The 19337-nt window shown below is 46.3% G+C and overlaps 1 protein-coding gene across 1 annotated transcript in view; it reads right to left on the bottom strand.

Moving 5' to 3' along the window:
- The window catches only part of CGNL1 (cingulin like 1), a 152910-nt gene extending 134316 nt beyond the window's left edge, over positions 1-18594 (bottom strand). Inside the window, exon 1 of the mRNA XM_028505605.2 lies at positions 18540-18594. The gene's annotated coding sequence lies outside the window, so the exon portion shown is untranslated. The remainder of the gene's footprint in view (positions 1-18539) is intronic.
- Positions 18595-19337: the final 743 nt, after the last annotated feature.

Genomic DNA, 19337 nt, shown 5'->3' with positions numbered 1-19337 from the left:
GGGTAGCACCCTACTCCCCTTTCCTCCCACCCTCTCTAATGAAAAGGCTTTTTTACTACTCATTTGCCTTTGCTTTTCTCTGTGGAAAGGAATTATGCTTGAGAATGCTACTACATATAACTCTTTAATTTCACCAATAGGCACATTCATTCTTGTCTACCATCGCTGGCCAAAAATCAGATAAAAAATCCCTACTCACTACTATTAACTGTGGTTTTTCTCTATTATAAGAACAACATAATTAAGAGCAATTTTCTGATTAGCCCAGGTATCAAAGAACCTTATTCTGCTTAAAGAAATAACTGCTCATTCCATCCTTAACAAACTTTAGGACTTCTAGATAACTCTCCACTGAAGCCACAAAAACAAACACAGCTAACACGATATGGGGTTCCTGTCTTTGCTCTTACCCTTAGTTGTAAAAACCTTGTTCAGCTTTATTATCCAGAACTTGGCACAGTAGCCTTCAGTATGAGATGGGTGATGCAGAGAAAGTTGCATACTGCATTGATTCTTAGCCATGAAGTAGGTTCTGGGGGCTCAAGGAAAAAGTAGGAAACAGCAGCCATATTTTATCTACAAACAAACCAGCAGAATTTTACCAGCAGAATCTACTTTCTTGCTGACTTGAGCTGCTTGGTTGGGTTTTGATATTTCATAAAGCAGGTTTTGGATCTTGATTGAAACAGCCATTCACTCTTCAAATGTACATTTGACTGTGTTATGGGTAAGACACTGTGCCGCGTACCACAGGAGATAAAAAACGACCTTATTTCACTCCTGGACTTTTTTGCTTCCACAACTTCCCTTCCAGCTGATATCACACAGCCAAACGGCACACCCACCCCTCACAACCATGCTTCTGATAGTGCACACAGAGGGCCAGGTTTCCTCTCCTTAAGCCTATGCACCACTGAGAAAATACCTATTGTTTGTGCTTTACTATAACAGTAACACATTCCATGATTTGTATAAAATTCCAACAGTCAAAAAGGGCACAAAGTGAAAAAGAAAACGTCCCTCCCAACCAAATCACCAATCCCAACAGCCCAAACAACCCCATTTCTTGGGACATCTTCCAGAAATTTATATTTGCGATCAAGAAATAAAATATTTTTAAATAAAAATGAGGTCTCAGAATATATACTTTGTACTTTGCTTAAAAAAAAACTTAATAGTACCTCTTTCTAGCCAGCTCCAAGCCATGGGCATTTCTGGGGGCAACTGACACAAGCGTCACAAGACCAGGGGCAAGAGAATGTGAAAATATGAGGCAGAACGCCCTGCTGCCAACACTGAGACTGGCCCACGCCGCAGCGACACAGTCCACACGCAAGGAAGCAACAAGAAGTACCGAGCCTTGAAGCTGGACGTGGACAACTTCTCCTGGGGCTCAGAGTGTTGTTTACACGACACAAGGATTATTGATGCTGTCAACAATGCACCCAACAACAAACTGGCCCACATCAAGCCCTGAGTAAAAACTGCATTGTGTTCACTGACAGCACCCCGTACTGGCAGTGGTATGAGTCCCACTAGGCACTGCCCCTGGGCCACAAGAAGGGGACCAAGCAGCTCCTGAGGAGGAAGAGATTTTAAACAAAAAAATGACCAAAGAAAATTCAGAAGATATATGAGAAAAGGCAAAAAGAATGCCACAATCAGCAGTCTTCTAGAGGAGCAGTTCCAGCAGGCAAGCTTCTTGCATGTGTTGCTCTAATACCAGGCCAGTGTGGCCATGCAGGTGGTTATATGGTAGAGGGCAAGGAGCTGGGATTCTATCTAAGGAAAACCAAGGCCCAGAAAGACAAGCTAATCCTCCCCTTTCTAATCTTATCTCATGTAATAAAGGTGTGCACTCAAAACAAAGAGAAAGAGAAGAAAGAGCACTTTATAGTATATTTTAAAATTTTTTCTTTATCAGGACTTCCCACCAAGATGGAGGCACAGGTAGATACACTTTGCCTCCTCACACAACCAAAAGAAGGACAACAACAAATTTAAAAACAAAAAAACCAACCAGATCTGCCAGAAAATTGAACTGTATGGAAGTCTGACAACCAAGGAGATAAAGAAGAAACATTTATCCAGACTGGTAGGAGGGGTAGAGATGGGCAGCCAGGGCAGAAGGACGCAGGGCAAGGCAGCAGCTGGCAGACTGGGTGGTCCCACATTTGCATGCAGATGAACTGGGAGGAACAACTAGAGAGCAAGACAGACCACACAACCCAGGGTTCCGGCATGGTTAAAGAAGCCCTCAAGCCCTGGCTGGTGTAGCTCAGTTGATTGAGCATGGGCCTGTGAAGCAAAGGGTCGCTGGTTCAATTCCCAAGTCAGGGCACATGCCTGCCTGCGGGCCAGGCCCCCAGTAGGGGACACGTGAAAGGCAACCACACGTTGATGTTTCTCTCCCTCTCTTTCTCCTTCCCTTTCCCCCTCTAAAAATAAAAAATAAAATCTTTTTTAAAAAACCCTCAAAACTTCTGGCTGTGAAAATCTGTGGGGATTACAGCAGTGGGAGAAACTCCTAGCCTCACAGGAAAGTTTGCTGGAAAGACCCACAGTGTCCTGGGTCCCCCACCAGAAGGGCCCAATTTGCTTGTGGGCAGCTGGGGAAGTGCCTGAAAATGGGGCAAGAGCCAAGCAAGCAGCGTTTTTCTCTCTCTGACCCCTCTTCCACATATAGCACCACAACGCAGCCACATGGGTTGCCCCGCCCTGGTGAACACGTAAAGCTCCACCCCTTACAATATAATAGGTGCGTCAAGACAAAGAACTATGGCATAAATGAAAGAACAGACCAAAACTCCAAAAATAGAACTAAGCAATGAAGAGATAGCCAACCTATCAGATGCAGAGTTCAAAACACTGGTAATCAGGATGCTCACAGAAATGGTTGAATATGGTCACAAAATAGTGGGAAAAGTGAAGGCTATGAAAAGTGAAATAAAGGAAATATACAGGGAACCAACAGTGAAGGGAAGGAAACTGAGACTCAAATCAACAATTTGGAACAGAAGGAAGAAATAAACATTCAACCAGAACAGAATAAAGAAACAAGAATTAAAAAAAAAATAAGGAGAGGCTTAGGAACCTCCAGGACAACTTTAAATGTTCCAACATCCAAATCATAGGGGTACCAGAAGGAGAAGAGGAAGAGCAAGAAATTGAAAACTTATTTAAAAAAACAACGAAGGAGAACTTCCCCAATCTGGCAAAAGGAAATAGACTTCCAGGAAGTCCAGGAAGCCCAGAGAGTCCCAAAGAAGTTGGACCCAAGGAAGCACACTATAATTAAATACCTAAGATTAAAGATAAGGAGAGAATCTTAAAAGCAGCAAGAGGAAAGGAAACAGTTACCTACAAAGGAGTTCCCATAAGACCATCAGCTGATTTCTCAAAAGAAATCTTACAGACAAGAAGGAGCTGGAAAGAAGTATTCCAAGTCATGAAAAGCAAGGACTTCCATCCAAGATGACTCTATCCAGCAAAGCTATCCTTTAGAATGGGGGGGCAGATAAAGTGCTTCCCAGATAAGGTCAAGTTAAAGGAGTTCATCATCACCAAGTCCTTATTATATGAAATGTTAAAAGGACTTATCTAAGAAATTGAAGATCAAAAACTACGAACAGTAAAATGACAACAGACTCTCAACTATCAATAACTGAACCTAAAAACAAAAACAAACTAAGCAAACAAATAGAACATGAACAGAATCACAGAAATGGAGATCACATGGAGGGTTATCAGTGGGGACAGTGTTGGGGGAGAATGGGGGGAAAGGTACAGGGAATAAGAAGCATAAATAGTAGGTACAAATAGACAGGGGGAGGTTAAGAATCGTATAGGAAACAGAGAAGCGGAAGAACTTGTATGTACAACCCATGGACATGATCCAAGGAGAGAGGAATGCTGGTGGGAGGGGCCATGCAGGGTGGAGGGGAATAAAAAGGAGAAAAAAATGGACAACTGTAATAGCATAACCAATAAAATATACTTAAAAATAAAATTTTTCTTTATTAGTACTTACATATTTGCCCAATTCCATAATATGATTACAATTTAATACTTAACCACTCCATGTTGGGACATATTTAGGTTATTTCCAGTATTTTGCTATTATAATGCTGCAATAAACACCTTTGTATGTGTGCCAGCACACTTGTACAGGTATATTCATAAGATAACTTCCTGACTACGGGAGGGCTGAGTTAGGTGTAGTCTTAATTTTGAGAGATAATGCTGTGACCGACACCAGTGGCTACCTATTGCCATTGCCACTTTCCCCCTGGCCAGCAAAGCGCCAAGACTGTCCCCTCCTCCCAGGGCCCATGTGCTTCAGGGAAGGCTGGGCCCCTATCTAGGCCCAAGATTGATCTAAGCAAGCTACAGAAGCCGATCTCCCCACTCCAGTCACTGGTTTAGGTGTGGGTATGGGACCCGTTTTTGCCTAAAAGGCATGAAAGTTCTGCAGAGGACTCCTAGCAAGGGTTTCTCTGGGGCCTCTTTTACTGCCTCTGGACATCGCTGTGGATGAAGATACAGGTTGGAGAAGCTACAGCCACGTTGGAACCATGAGACAAGCTTGAGGACTAAAAGGAAATGCATCTGGTCTTCCATTAATTAACCCCCAAACCGCCCTAACTTCGGACTTCTAGTTTACATGAGATTATAAATGCCCTTGCTATTTTAAATCACTTTTAACTGAGTTTTATTTACCTGTAGGTGAACTATCCCCACTGCCAAACTGCTCTCCAGTAAGAACTCTGCTGGATGTATAATCCCACCCACAGCATGTGTGAGAGTGTCCGTCTCCCCACACTCTCGGCTTCAGAGGATTTTAGTCTCCATCTATTCTTGGTGCATTTGCACTTAATAGTCAGAACCTTTTCTTCCTCAGAGTCTAGTAGCTCTTCACTAACAAAAGGACACATTGAAAAAAGTCCCATTCTGCTCCTCTTGAGGGATCTTGCTGTGGCCCAAGGCCCACCTGGCTCCTTCAGGAAAAGATGCTCCGTCATCACAGGCCAGGATGTACTGTGATGTGTGCAGCCACGACTGCCCGGGCTGGGACTCAAAGGTGTGAGCACAAGACCTACTCTGGGAACTGGATGGCCTAGTTTGGATCTGAGACAGGTAGCTGAAGAGAAGTCACCTAACTCCCCAAGGCCGTTTCTTCAGATATAATAGGAGAGCTCTGAAAACTAAGGGTCCTTATAGAGACAGGAACAGGACACATGATGGCCCTCATGACAAATTGTCACTATTACAAGTGGGATTTAGATTGACTTCCTGAAGACCTATGCTAGGAGGTGACCAAGCAAAGGGTAAGCCAAGCCCCTGGTCTCCCTGGATACTTTGGCCCTCTTGGTCCTCTTTCTTTCTCTGCCTATCGTTGTCCTGCTACCACACTGGGCAGCATGTCAGGTCGCAGCTGCTAACCAGAAGAAACCCAGCCCATCACTCTGCTCCTCCCACCAACAAAAGGAACTTCCAGGACCCCCATCACAGTGAATGAGCATGAAGGGACGTTCATCCAGCCAAGAGTCAGGGCGTGCCAGGCTAATTTACAGTCCTTCTGAGGTCTAGGCTGGTCCCTGGGCAAAATGTGTATGATTCTTCACCCAGATGCCTAGGCACTGCAAGCTCCCAAAAGGTTGATTTGGCCCACACTCCCCTCTTTCCTCTCATTCATTCTCTGCGACTGTGGTAGAATAAAGCACCGTTCCCAGGGCCTCACTCCATTATAGTGCAGTTATATGCCCTCCTTCTTTGCCATGTCACTTTCCAATACCTCCCGCTGGAATGGCCCCAGTATACTTCCCCACCTCACTGATGTTGAGGTTGGCCACGTGATTTCTGTTGGACAATGAAATGTCTGCAGAAGTGACAGCATAGTGGTTATAAGCCAAAGCCTTAAGAGGCTTTGCCCTGTTATACTGATGTGCTCTGCCACGATGTGAGCATGCCCTTGGTGACTGCTGCCCCTTCGGCCGGGGCCCCAGAATAAGTGCATGGGGAATAGACTTGAAGCAAATCAGAAACATGGTGTTCAGCCTAGCCCAGCCCAAGTACACCAAAGCATGCACAACCAACACATGAGCAAGTGGGAAAATCAATGTTTGTGGTTGTTAGGCAATGGGTTCTGGGACTATTTTTTACCCAGCATTATTATGCAGTAAAGGCTAAAACAAACATCATAAGAACATATATAAAGGTAAGTTTGCCTGGCACCAAAAAACAAAAACAAAAACAAAAAAAAACTTTGCTTGGCACAGAGTAGACATGCAATGACAGTCATGCTCGTGTTAAAGTGGTCATAATTCGTGCACTGTTGAAACAGGTAGAGAGCACTCCTACACATGAGACCCCCTGCCAGGCCCACAGGGAGCTGAGCAAAATTAAAATTACACAGGCAAATAACTCCTACATGTGTCTTTTTACTGTAGCAAAGCTACAAGCTTCCTAAGTCCTGTTGGGGGAGAGGGGTCTGTGTTGACAAAGCTTCCATTCATTTCACTCATTCATTTACTTATTGTCCTGGGTCCAATCACCAAAGGAATGAAATTCAGCATCTTAGCATGTAAACGATCTGACTCTTATATTTATTGATACTACAATGTACTTCCTTCTACAAATGTACTGCTTACTTAAAAGACAGTTAGGAACTAGAAGTTGTTTTTGAAACACAAAGAACTTTTGAGACAATTCAGAAGATAGGTTAGGGCCATATTCCTTCTTACACTGGCCTCCACTCAGAACATTGTGGGACACTCAACATTTGATGACGTTTGGCATGATGTCTTTGCAAAGGTGTTTTGGAAATTTAAATTAATTATATCCACTGGTTCGCCCTTCTTCTCCATTTATTTTCTCCCTCAGAGAACATTAACAGATTCATCAAGCATGATTTCTCCAACTGCATGTTGTATTTTTTAAGGGTCCAGTGATATCACCCTTTCCCAAGCCTATGGGGTATGGAGGTAAATCAGCTCTGAAAACAATGAGCATTTCTAATGATTCTAGCTGGGAATTCACAAAAGGGAAGTGTCAGAATAATAAGACACACATACACACCTTCTCATGTAGACGTTGTTCTAACCACCTTAGACACGTTAGCCCACAACACGAGAGGACATGCCCCGGGTAACTGCTACCCCTTCAGGGAGCCAGGGCTGGGGCCCTCTAACAGCCTGGCCCTGCAGCCTCTCTGAATCCCAAGCTTGCCAGTGACTCTGGGCTTCCTTCCCCGCCTCCCACCCTCAGCCATGCAATGAGGATCCCCAGGAAGCGGCACGAAGGAAGGCAATGCTGGAGCATCCTTTATTTCAAGACACGCTGCTTTTCCACAGTGAACCCTGAAGTGTCCTCCAGTAAGCCCTATCGAGCTGCCAACATCCTGCTTCCTCTTGATGGGGCCTCCTCACCTCTCCAAAATCACAGCAAAAGCATAGCCTCCTCACCTAGCAGGGCCCTTGGCCTCCTTAGCACAAGAAATTTCCAAATCCTGGCTGAGAGCTCAGGCCTCGCCCTCCAGAAGGACCCAGAATCTCTAAAGCCCCAAGGCGCTTCCTGAATGCTTTAATCTCTTCTTACTGTAGCTCCCACTCCATTACTAAAGTCAGAATGGGGAGGGGTCGCTGGGAGGAGCAACTTCACCTCTTTCAGCCTAGTCTCTCTCCAAAAGGCTAGCTTTATATTTTTACATATGGCTTTAGGCCCCTCTGAATCTTCTACCTGTGGTGGCTGGGGGGGGGCGGGGCAGGGGAGCAGGGGGAGGAGGGAAGGATAGAAGCAAGACTGTCTGTGTCAATGACAAGCCACAAATCTGGCCCAGCCCTCCACCTGGAAATCTAAAGCAAAGGATCTTATTAAAGTCACAGGTTAAGGATCACTCACTCCACAGCTCCTCACTTAGGAGCCTGCAGTGGCGTTAAATGTAAACACTCCCCAAGAACGCTTTAAAACAGAGGGAGGTTTTTATTAAACGATTTAATTGAGGGCCACTTCTCACTGTGGAAAGCTTTTAAACCGAGAGAAATAAAAGGGGCCTGGTGGGTGTTTTCCAGACACTTGTTTTAAAACCTGCCATGTCGTCCTGGGGAAATGAAGCACAGCCCAGGGCCCCTGCCTGCAATCCTGCTGCTGACTCTTCAGCAGAAACAAAACACCTCATAAGACCTACTCCCAGCAGCACCGAGAACCTGGCGTGAGAGCTTCATTCCAATATTCATTTCAAGGGTCATTTGAGTCACTGGATGGCGAAAGTGGAAACAATGAGGCTGGACAAAAAAAAAAAAATAAATGAAGACACTTTAAAACTTGAAAACAGGACATAACATGGGAGAGCAGGCCAGACGAAACCGAGGCCTGGGTTGCTGTACACAGACAGCAGGTAAAAGTGAATGATGCTGATACTTGCTGTAACACAGAGATGAATCTGGAAAACATTATACTAAGTGAAAGAAGCCAGGCACAAAAGGCCACATACTGTACGAGTCCACTTTATATAAAATATCCAGAGCAGTCAATTCTACAGGGACAGAAAGTAGACTAGTGGTTGCCAAGGTCTGGGAGAAGGAGGAATGTGAAATGACAGTTTAAGGGTACAGCGTTTCCTTTGGGGGGATGAAAAAGTTTTAGAGTTAGATAGTGGTGATGGTTGCACAGTGCTGTGAACGTATTTGATACCACTGAGCTGTACACCTTAAACTGGTTAAACTGGTTGACTTTATGGCATGTATATTTTAACCACTATTTTTAAAAAATGATATCACGAACTCCAGAAAAAAAACCTTTATCAGCTCCTAAGCCAGGAGCAAGCAATCCTTCCCTCATCTGAGTAAGAAGTATCCATGCTATAAGCAGCACTGATGAATAATGCTATTTTACTAACAGCAACTCCTTGATGAAGCTGAGCTTCCCATGCGCACCGTGTACTTCTCAAGGACACTGGCACTGCCCCCACACCTGCCCTCAGTAGGCGGTATTGTTACCGTTAGCCTCATTCTACAGGTGAGAAAACTAAGGTGCAAGGAGGTCAAGGAGCTTTTCCAGGGTCACACACAAAAACGGGAAAAGCCAGAGGATGCACTGCAGGTCATGACCAGCTTACACCCACTGCTTCCAAGTCACGCTCAGCTGCAGGAGTGTTTTCTGGGCCTAGTTCACCGCTCTGCCCACGGCACATATCCTTCGGCTGATCCTTTTTTAGTGGCATTTAGTGCGTGGCCACTTACAACAGGCTGATCTAAAAAACACATTCAAAAAGCACCTCTTAGGAATCATACTGCACTTTCACATGTGCATAGAGCTACCCTCACCCGTATAGAGTTTGCTTCACATATGCAGCTTTATTGTACTTAGTCCTGGGAACAACGTGATAAGATAGGAGGACGACGTGATTACACGTCCTTTTCCGTAGAAGAGAAGCAAGCTTCTCTCAGCCTGTGCCCAGCCTCAGGCCGCAGGCGGCTGCAGGCGGCTGCAGGAGCCTGGCTTCTCCTCCAGGGCCCCAGTCGGCTGTCTGCCTTAAGAGCCAGCCAGGTTTAATTACCTACCCAGAGATGTTAGGGGATTTCTTTAGCATATAAGTCATTTAGATGTAAATTACAGGTATTATTTATATGTAAATAGATGCAAGCAGTTACAAATGAAGTTAGGGAGAACTCCGTGGAGAGGAAAGTAGCTCTTTCCTCACAGCAGGGGGGCCTGTAGGGTAACCTGGATGCTTCAACAGAAAGTTAAATTCCGGCCCCAGCCCCGTGGCGGTGCTCAGTGGGCTAGAACATCGCCCTACCACTCCCAGGTGGTGGGTTCCAGCGCAGATCAGGGCACACACACACCAGCACCAACGAACGTACGCATAAGTAAGTGGAACAACAACTCTCTCTCCCAACCCCCTTCCTCTCCATCTCTAAAATACATTTTTTTTAAAAAATTTTGAAAAAATAAGTTAAATTCCATCCCCTCCCCATCCTCCTTAAGAAAGGAGCGCTCTTTGTCACTGGCCGACAGCTCCACCGGATGAAAGATGTTAAAAACAACCACGGGGAGCTCTCAGCCTGGGCACTACTGACACCCAGAGCTAGACTATCTGTGGTGGGGCTGTCCCGGGCCCTGTCATTAGCTTTCCCGGCCTCTGCCGACTAGATGCCAGCAGCTGCCACCACCTTGGCCATGACAGCCAAGAATGTCTCTAGATACTGACAAGTGTCCCCAGTGAGCCTCCATACTACACCAAAGAGATGTGGCCCCAACAACTCTGTGAGGTAAGCACTACATCGTGCTTACCATTGTGCAGATGAGGAAACAAACCCGAAATGGAGAAGAGACCTGACCAAATCACTACACTCTAGTGATGGGCAAATGTGGCTTCCAATCCAAGTAGGGGAGACCCCAAAACTCTTACCTCACGGTGTAAAGAAGGAATGAGAACAAGAGAGAGAGCTACCAGTTTCTACCAGCTCAAGTATTTCGACATTAAACCACGCCTGGGCCTAGAAAAACGGAGGGCCAGTGCGCTTGAACCCTGAAATATTTGGTCCTTAACTCCAGAGAAAACATGCTCTGCGGGCTCTGCGGGCTCTGCGGGCTCTGCGGGCAAGAGGAGCCCGATGGAGCCCGGAGGTCTGAAAGGGCTCCTTCACTCACAACAACCTGCAGGCTGGCGGTCGGCATGCCCTTCACATTAGAAACACTTTGAGCACAAACACACTGGCCATGAGAACTTGAAATACACTTTTGAAAACATGCTTTTATCAAGAATTCTCTGACTGTTTTTGAGAAATATTCCCCCCACATTCTCACCCTTCTTAGCACTTGTCTGTGTTTCTGTTCAGAAATCACTGTGGCTGCCAGAGAGAGACTGAGGAAATACAAGGATGTCAAGTTTCAAAAGGTCAGCTGACTTCCATCCTTCCTTCCACAAGACTTTGTTGAGCACCTATTTTTTTTCTAGACACAGGCATAAGAGATCCGTGGAGAAACCTGTCCTCTTTCTAGGTTTACAGATCTGATGGTGTTCTAACTGCTGGGACAAAGGCACAGACAAGCGGCCAATAATTTGAGGAAGAAATGGATGAGCAGGTGAATTGAGAGAATTAATGAAGAGACAATGCGGCATCAGGGCTTGGATTAGAGTGGCCATCTAAGTCATTAACAACATGGCTCAGCCCTAGCCAAGTAGCTCAGTTGGTTAGAGCATCGTCCTGGTGCCCCAAGGTTGTGGGTTCAATCCCTGGTCAGGGCACATACAAGAAGCAACCAGTGAATACATAAATATTAAATGGATGTCTGTCTCTCTCTCTCTGTCTCTCTCTGTTGCTCTCTGTCTCTCTCTCCCGCCCCTCCGTTTTCTCTCTTTAAAATCAATAAGAAAAAAATTTAATCTTTAAGAAAAACGGCACAGCTCAGGGCCAGACAAGTTTGAACCCTGGATCCTACCTCTTGGTAGCTGCACAACCTTGACAAGTCACCCAATTTCTCATGGCCTGTTTCCCTCACCTGTAAAATGGGTTCATAAGGGTGTTAATACCTACCCCATAGCGTTGCTAGGTTAAAAGCTCTCAGACAGGGCTGGAGGTGCCCTGGAGGATTTGTGACCCCCTCTTTTGTACCCCACCCATTGCCTCACACCCAGAAAGTGGGACTCACTGCTGGGACCAGACCTGTAGTGCCAGGTGGCCGTGCCACGAGCAGACCAGACAGGAAGACCCAGGTAAGCAGTAGCTCTAATCCCACCCCCACCACCTCACACACACTCCTCTACTTCCTCTCACCTACCCTAACCCCATGAAAAAAAACAAACAAAAAAGCTTACAAGCAACTCAGGGCAGTGCAGACAGAGCTAAGCTGATCCGGCTACAACGAGAACAAAAGTTCTCAAGCCCCAAACCCGAAACTCACAAGTAAAAGAAATCTTAAGTTTAGTAAACTCCACCCTTCAGTCCCTTTGCAAACTATTCTCTCTGTTATCTCTCCTTTCATTCTTTCTCTATCAGTTCTTCTCCAACTCCTAAAGCTTTCGCTGTAATCACCACTCTCAGTAAACTTTCCAGGTTTTTGATATTTGATTAGGGTGAGGAGGGAAGCTAATCAACTTTTCAGCTGCTGCAGTGTAATGCCAAGTAAGTCACTGTTTTTAATAAGGAGAATAAAAATTACGTAGGCAAAAATGGTAAAGAATCAAATTTTTTTTCCAAAAAACTATCAATACACCTACAATGAAGCTCAATGATATCCATCAGTCCATAGGATATGTTAGAATGTCTTGCGACTTTGAAAACTGGGTCATTTTTCTTTCCTTTGTAATAAAATCAGAAGAGGGCAGCTCTTTGGGTCTGAAACTCTGAGCTGAAATTCCCAAACTCCCACTTAGTTCGGACTCCGAACCTCACTAGGCTCGTCACCTGGAAAATGGCACCGACACCACTGTGCCACAGGGTCACAGGACGCCTGGGAGGAGACACGGTCACAGTAGGTCCTCTGCCCTGAATGGACTATAAATTTTCAAGGAAATACAGAGTGCCCATTACAAATGCTATAAAATATAAGGATAGAAAGCCAGGGGAAGTCAGACATAAAAACCAAGAAAATTACTGAAGTCAAAACTAGAAAATCTTGGTCATCTGGCCTCTAGCAAAGAGATAAACAACAGTGAAAGATTATTAATAATAAAGGACCTTTATAAGCCTAAAATAAAAACCTACAAAGTGGCAGCCTGTACCATTATGGACTCAACCTAAGGCAAGCAGAGATCCCTGTGATTGGGTGGCTGGGAATAAATCCCACCCTATAAACAAAGAGACTGGCAGCAACAGTCCACATTCATTTGTGACTAACGCCCCGTGCATTTATCCCAGACACTCTAATTCCATGATGACCTTCCACTGAGTCCCAAACTCCATGATGACCTTCCACTGAGCATTCCATGTAAATGTTGCCTGGAGCTGATGCTTCTCCGTAGACTGCAGCCCGTCGTAGTAATGAACACGCATTCAGTAACCCTGTCTTAAACTCATCTCTCCTAATTACAGCTCCATTCAGCCTCTAAGCCCTTCCTACCTGTAATTTTAAGAGTTTGAGGTAATTATTGTGCAGCAAAGTGTTGTTTTTGTCTCAAGTACCACATAAATAGGAATTGAACATGCACAGCTGGGTTTTGCTCCACAATGTTCAACACTGAATTTTGTTTTTAATCACTCACCCAACAACCAATTACCTACAGAAATTCAGAGGTTTGCAGAGGTTAAAGAAATATGGAGATAATGGCTCTCCAACCTAGGATTTGGGATCCATTCAGAGTCTTTCTGAACAGCCTATTCGACCCTCTCTACTCAAAAACAAAAACAAAAAACCAGAAAAGTAGGATGTCATAAAATTTCCCCTGGAGTGACAAGCCCGCAGTGATCTTCAGTCTAACACTGCACACCCTCCAGCAGAGGAAAGCAGTGTCAGCCCAGACCCCAGGAGACTGTGCTGTTAGAAAAACGAGGCACTGAACATTCGATTTCCTAATCAGCTCTACTTAAACTTAAGAGGAACAAGGAGCAGGGGAAAGAATTTAGCTTTTTATTGACAGACCCAAGCACTCTCAACACTCAACCCTGTCACTTCTTGTCTGCGCTGTGAGCTTCCACAAGATCCAGTTCCCCTTCGGACCTCAGTTTTCTCATCTGTAAAGTGAAGCCACTGCCACCTGCGTCTCAGGAACACAGGGATTCAGAGAACGAAAGACAGGTCCTGAGCATACTACCTGGCACTCAGAAGGCAGTCAATAAACAAATGGTTTATTTGACTCTTCTAACAACCCTGAGGTTATTAGCCCTGCGAATCAGCTATTTGGAAATCCCCTTCCCAAGGGAAAAACCATGTGAAGTGACCACAGCAGGATAGAGAACTATCGTCCGTATGCTGGATGGAGTCATAGACATAGACCAGCCACCTGCTCTAAAAGTGCCGCAGCTGCTGCTTTAACATGGAGCTTTGTCCTCCCCTCCCAGCTCTGCTGCAGAGGTAGCCACTGCTAACTAAGTTTATTTTGCCAGTTACCATTTGCCAAACTTAGATCCAGCCACATCCTCCACCGGTTTCCCAGCCCCAGGTTAACACATCCATGCACACCTTGGTTAACGCATCTGCCTGAATGGGCCTCCTCTCTCCTCACTCCCTACTTCTCTGCACAGTCGGCGCTTGCACCCTTCCCTCTCCTCTGTCAGAAAAGTATCTGGAATCAGTCATTTAAAACTTGACATAAGGACCTCATAAAGTTCATTATAATTTAAACCGGAGTGCAGCTTTTGTGCCAGTGAATTAAGTAGGTATCTATCCAGGTGAGGCTAACCAGGTAGTAGCTGCCTACCTCCACAGTTCTCTTTGCTCATCTTGATTCTAAGAGTTCCCAACTTACTGTACCCCAACTGACTGCAAGCTCTAGAAGTCAGGGACTGTCCCCTGTTTACCAAGAAGTCCTGGAGGAATAGAGAGCTTTGCCAGGAGCAGGGACTTCATAAAAATTTGCTAAATGAGTGAATAAAGAATTGAAACAGCTCCGGCCAGATTGGCTCAGTGGGTTGCAGCATCGTCCCAAACACCAAAAGGTTGGGGGTTTGATTTCCCATCTGGGCACATACCTGGGTTATGGGTTCCATCCCTTGTCCCAGTCAGGGAGCGTATGGGAGGCAACAAATTGATGTTTCTCTCTCTCTCTCTCTTTCTCTCTCTCAAATCAATAAACATATTTTAAATACTTTATTTTATCTTTTATTTACTTTTTCTAGAGCGGGGAAGTGAGGGGAGAATAGAGGGACGTAAACAGCAGCTGTGCAAGAGATACATTGATCGGGAGCCTCTCGCACTCCCCCAGCTGGGGACCTGGCCTGCAACCCAGGCATGTGCCCTAACTGGGAATTGAACCTGCCACCTTTTCTGGTTTGCAGTCTGGCACTCACTCCACTGAAACACACAAGCCAGGGCAATAAACATATTTGAAGGAAAGAAAAGAAAGAAAGGAAAGGAACGGAAACAACAAAAACTTGGTGTGAATTTTAAATGAAGCGAGCCTACCCTGTCTGTCTGTCTGTCTGTCTGTCTCTCTCTCTCTCTGTCTCTTTCAGGGACAGTGGTTTGGGGGTGGAGGACAGTGCATGAAGAAAGAAGGTAAAGGTGGGGTTGACCTGGGGCCTTTGACTGAAAACTCTAATGAGCTTACCCTACGTGAAAGCCAGTCAACCTTGGCTATTCTCATCAAATCCCTTTTTTTCCCCCATTTTCAACTTTCAGAGTTTTCATGCCATATCTTGTTTCTTGATAACAGCAATGTCACATGACAGAATAGAGTAAACACTTGATCATTCAGGGAAAATTACTCAATTTTCAATCCCCTTGAACTTTGTTTTTCTCCTGTGGTGCCGACCTCTCAGTCATTTCAATGCCCTTTGGTGCCAGGGTCAGAGGAGGAAAAAAATGGAAAAGCACAACGTCAGTTGTGTTTTACAAAGGTCTGTATCATCTCTTTAAATAAATGGGTTTTGGGGGGGAAGGGAGTTAAGGAGGCCATTAAAGATCTTGGAACTGCCCCTCACCCCATTGGTACAACAAATCAACTGTCCCAACTTGGAGGGAAAAAAGGAAGCCAATAGGACAGTTTATCCTTAACACGAATCAAAGACCACTCTCCTGAGTGCTGCACCCCTCTCTCTAAATGAAGAAGCCTCTCACTAACGCTTTCTTCTTATTTTTCTTCACTTACATTCTTCTAATCTCTTTAGAATATTAGAGAGGTATTCACTACTCTGAAGTGAGAAATGGTCCAATAAACCTTTTTCTTTTTAGGTCCATATTTACATCACTCTTTCTTCCTTCCTTTGTTTTTTTCCAAAACGTACTATTACATTCCCAGTGTAACTACTGCTGTTCAGATGCAACTTTTCAGACACCGGGAGTTCAAGCACATCCTCAAAGGAACATTTTCCTCCCAAATGGAGACAGCATTAGTAAGTTAATAAGCCATTCTGTAACATGGCTTCATTTTGTTGGCCTGGTCCAAAAAAATCCAACAGTAGGAAAACACTTTCCATATGGTCTTGTTCCCCTAAGGTTGAGGACTGGGGTCAGGGCCCACCCTGTGAGACCACGCACTCCACATAACCTCCATTCTCAAGCCAAGATTGCTAAGAGGAGTCCTGCAGTGGCCCCCTTCCAGCAGCTGGGCACAGCCACAGGAGCAGGGCATGGTACTAGAAGGTGCAAAAAAGAGAAAAACTAAATGGGGCAAACTGCGTAAGTATTTATTTTTCAAAATGAATGTTCTTTTGACTCATGTTAGGAGCTAAAAATGAACACAAATGTTCCTCCCCTTCTGGAGGGCATTCTGTTGAAAATATATCACCCCACTTACTAATAAAAATGCAATATAGAGAGCCAGCACCCAAGAAAAAACTAAACCCACTGGTTTGTACGAGGTGGCAACATCCAGGTGGGAATCTAATCCAAACACCATACTTAGGTACAGCAGTAAGGTAACCAAGATCCCAGGAGATTGTAACAATGACACTGACACTGAAAATACACTTTCATAATAAAATACATATGATCAAGTTCAGTGTGTATATATATGTATGTGTATACATATATAAAATATATATGCATACATTTAATTTTTTCTTAGTCCTATTTCCCTATCATTTTTTAAGATCCTTTGACAAGTGGCTCAAGTCTCACTACAGATGTCCCATACTACTGGAAAGCACTAATTCCCGAACTCAAATACTATTCTATCAATAAGAAATGTACATGGGCCCGGGCTGGTGTAGCTCAATGGACTGAGCATGAGCTACAAACCAAAGGGTCGCCAGTTCGATTCCCAGTCACATGCCTGATTTGCAGGCCAGGTCCCCAATACGGGGCATGAGAGAGGCAACCACACACTGAGGTTTCTCTTCCTCTTTCTCCCACCCTTCCCCTCCCTTTAAAAATAAATAAATAAAATCTTTTTTAAAAAACTATCTTTAAAAAAAGAAATGTATACAGCGTTACATCGCTGGGCTTACCACAGGTCAGGAATAAAGCTTAACCACAAATACACACTGATTAACACAACATCAACCTTATGGACCTTGTCAGCTTTCTCTCTCAAAGGAAAATTCCCCACACTTATGCAAAATCATTATTTGTGGCAGAGGATCTCCAAAAGCTGACGGATTCCTGAAGTATTTTTTCCTCCTTTTAATCTGAAATCCTTTCCAAATAGGACAAGTCAAACTATTATTTGGTTTTCTCTGAATAAGACACCCCTGTATGATAACCTTGACCTTGCAAGGACTTCATGGCTTCAATTCCTACACTCCCACCTCCTTGGCAGAAAGTGCCCAGGCAATATTTACTGTAAGCAGAGAGGTGGAAACAAAGGGAACTTCAGAAAAAAAAGAACCATCTGCAATCTGAGGTTGGAAAGAACCGACCATCAGGCTATTCAGGTGGATTACAGAGCCAAGAGAGCCTGGTCAGGGCTGTTTTCCCTGAGCACAACTGAAGGAAAAATGAGGGGCAGGGAGTTGAGAACAGTGCCTGGAGACGATTTCTGTATTAGCCCTCATCTCTGGTAGTCTAAAAAGTGGCTGTGGGAGCCCGCCCCAAAGCAGAGCTTCTCAACAGTGGCCCTGCATTACAATCACCTGGCTTTTTACAATCCACTCCACGGCCCAGGCCGCAGCCCAGCCCACCTGAATCAGGATCTCGAGAGGGGCCTAGACCTCAGAATCTGTAAAAACTCACTAGATGTGCAGCCAAGCTTGAGAGCCAATAACCCGAAAGAATTCCCAACGTTTTTGAGCAGCACTGCAAAGGTGCGTCTTCCTTGAGGTGAGGAAGTAACACATAGTAAATATACAAAGTTTTTTAAAAATCCTGTGTAAATAACTCCGACATGACAGCCAAGTACCTGTCTACAGGCCAAACAGTGATGCAACTTGGAAAAGTCCCTTGGAAAGCGAGGATATGTGCTCTAAGTGAGGCGGGGGCGGTCAGGGTGGACCTGCGTGGATCGGGAAAGCCGGGGAGAGGGGGGCGGCCACAAGCCCTTTCTTTTTAAGGGATGTCCTGGACGAGCACGCCGGGAAATTAGGTAAAAAAGGGTAGGACAGGGACTGATTTGGGTCCCAGAGGAACCGGGGCTCCCTCCTAGCTGTCACTCAGGCCCCAAGGTCGAGGCAGAGGTGCGAAGGCTGCCAATCCCTCTTCACGGAAGGGGGTCCTGAGACCCTCCTCCTATCTCGCTGCGGGCTCCCCGGAGTCCCCACCATATGTTCCGCGCGTCTCCGGCGGGCGGGCGCCAGGAGCGCACCTTCCACCCGGGGGACCCGCGCGCCTGGCGGCGGGCGCTGCGCGGTGCTCCGAGAGCCGACGCGCGGGCTGAGCGCGGTGCACCTGGCAGAGCCTGAGTTTCTCCAGGTCCCGCCGCCCTGGGAGACATCTCGGTCCCCCGGCGGGTCCCGGTCAGCGCGCACTCCCGGTGCGCCTCCAGCGTCTAGCTCACTTACCGCCGCCGCCGCCGCCTCCGGGTCCCGCTCCCGCTGCAGCCAGCAGTGCCTGGCGGAGTGCAGGGTCCGCGGCGCCACCAGGAGGCTCGGCCAGCCCCGGCCAGCCCCGGCCACGCCCCCCCTGCCGCCCGCCCCCGGGGGGGAGGGGCAGGGGGCCGGGCGGGGACGAGACCCGCCCGGGCGGTCCTCCTCGCCGCCCGGGCTGGGGCAGCTTGGCGCCTCGACGGCCCTTCTCAGGCCGCCGCACCCTATCCTGCCGATCGCCCGGCCCTCCCCTGGCAGCCGCTTCCCCTTGCGCCGCCACCTGCCCCAGGACACGCTTCCGCAGGCACCCCACCACCACCCCTGCTCCGGCTGGCCCGCCGGCGCCTTCTCTTTGCCCCTGGCCAGCACCTCTTCCCCCCAACTCAGGCCTCACACTCCTCTCCAGCACCGCTTTGTCCTCACCCTTACCCCGATCGGAACGCCCTCCACCTACCCCTCCCCGCCATCAGCGGGTGTTTTGCTTCTCCAAGTCTGCCTTTCCAAATTCCCCATCTCCTATTTGGAGGAAGGAAGCCTTCCCTATTTTGCACCCCCTCCCCCACAGACTCGGAGACCAGTTTTTGCTTTACCTTACGTGCAGACTTTTTCTGCCCAAGTAGTTAGAAATTTATGGCATAACTTTTCTTCTACCACAGTTAAATCTACAAATATTTATTGAACACCTATTGTGTCTAGACACTGGTGGAGAGAGACAAAATTACAGTCGTCACTTGCCATCTAACAGTAATAAATGTCTGTGCCTGTTAGGAAGGC

This window comes from Phyllostomus discolor, chromosome 1 (genome assembly GCF_004126475.2).
Source record: "Phyllostomus discolor isolate MPI-MPIP mPhyDis1 chromosome 1, mPhyDis1.pri.v3, whole genome shotgun sequence".
Taxonomy (NCBI): Eukaryota; Metazoa; Chordata; class Mammalia; order Chiroptera; family Phyllostomidae; genus Phyllostomus; species Phyllostomus discolor.
This window is presented reverse-complemented; position numbering and strand designations above follow the sequence as displayed.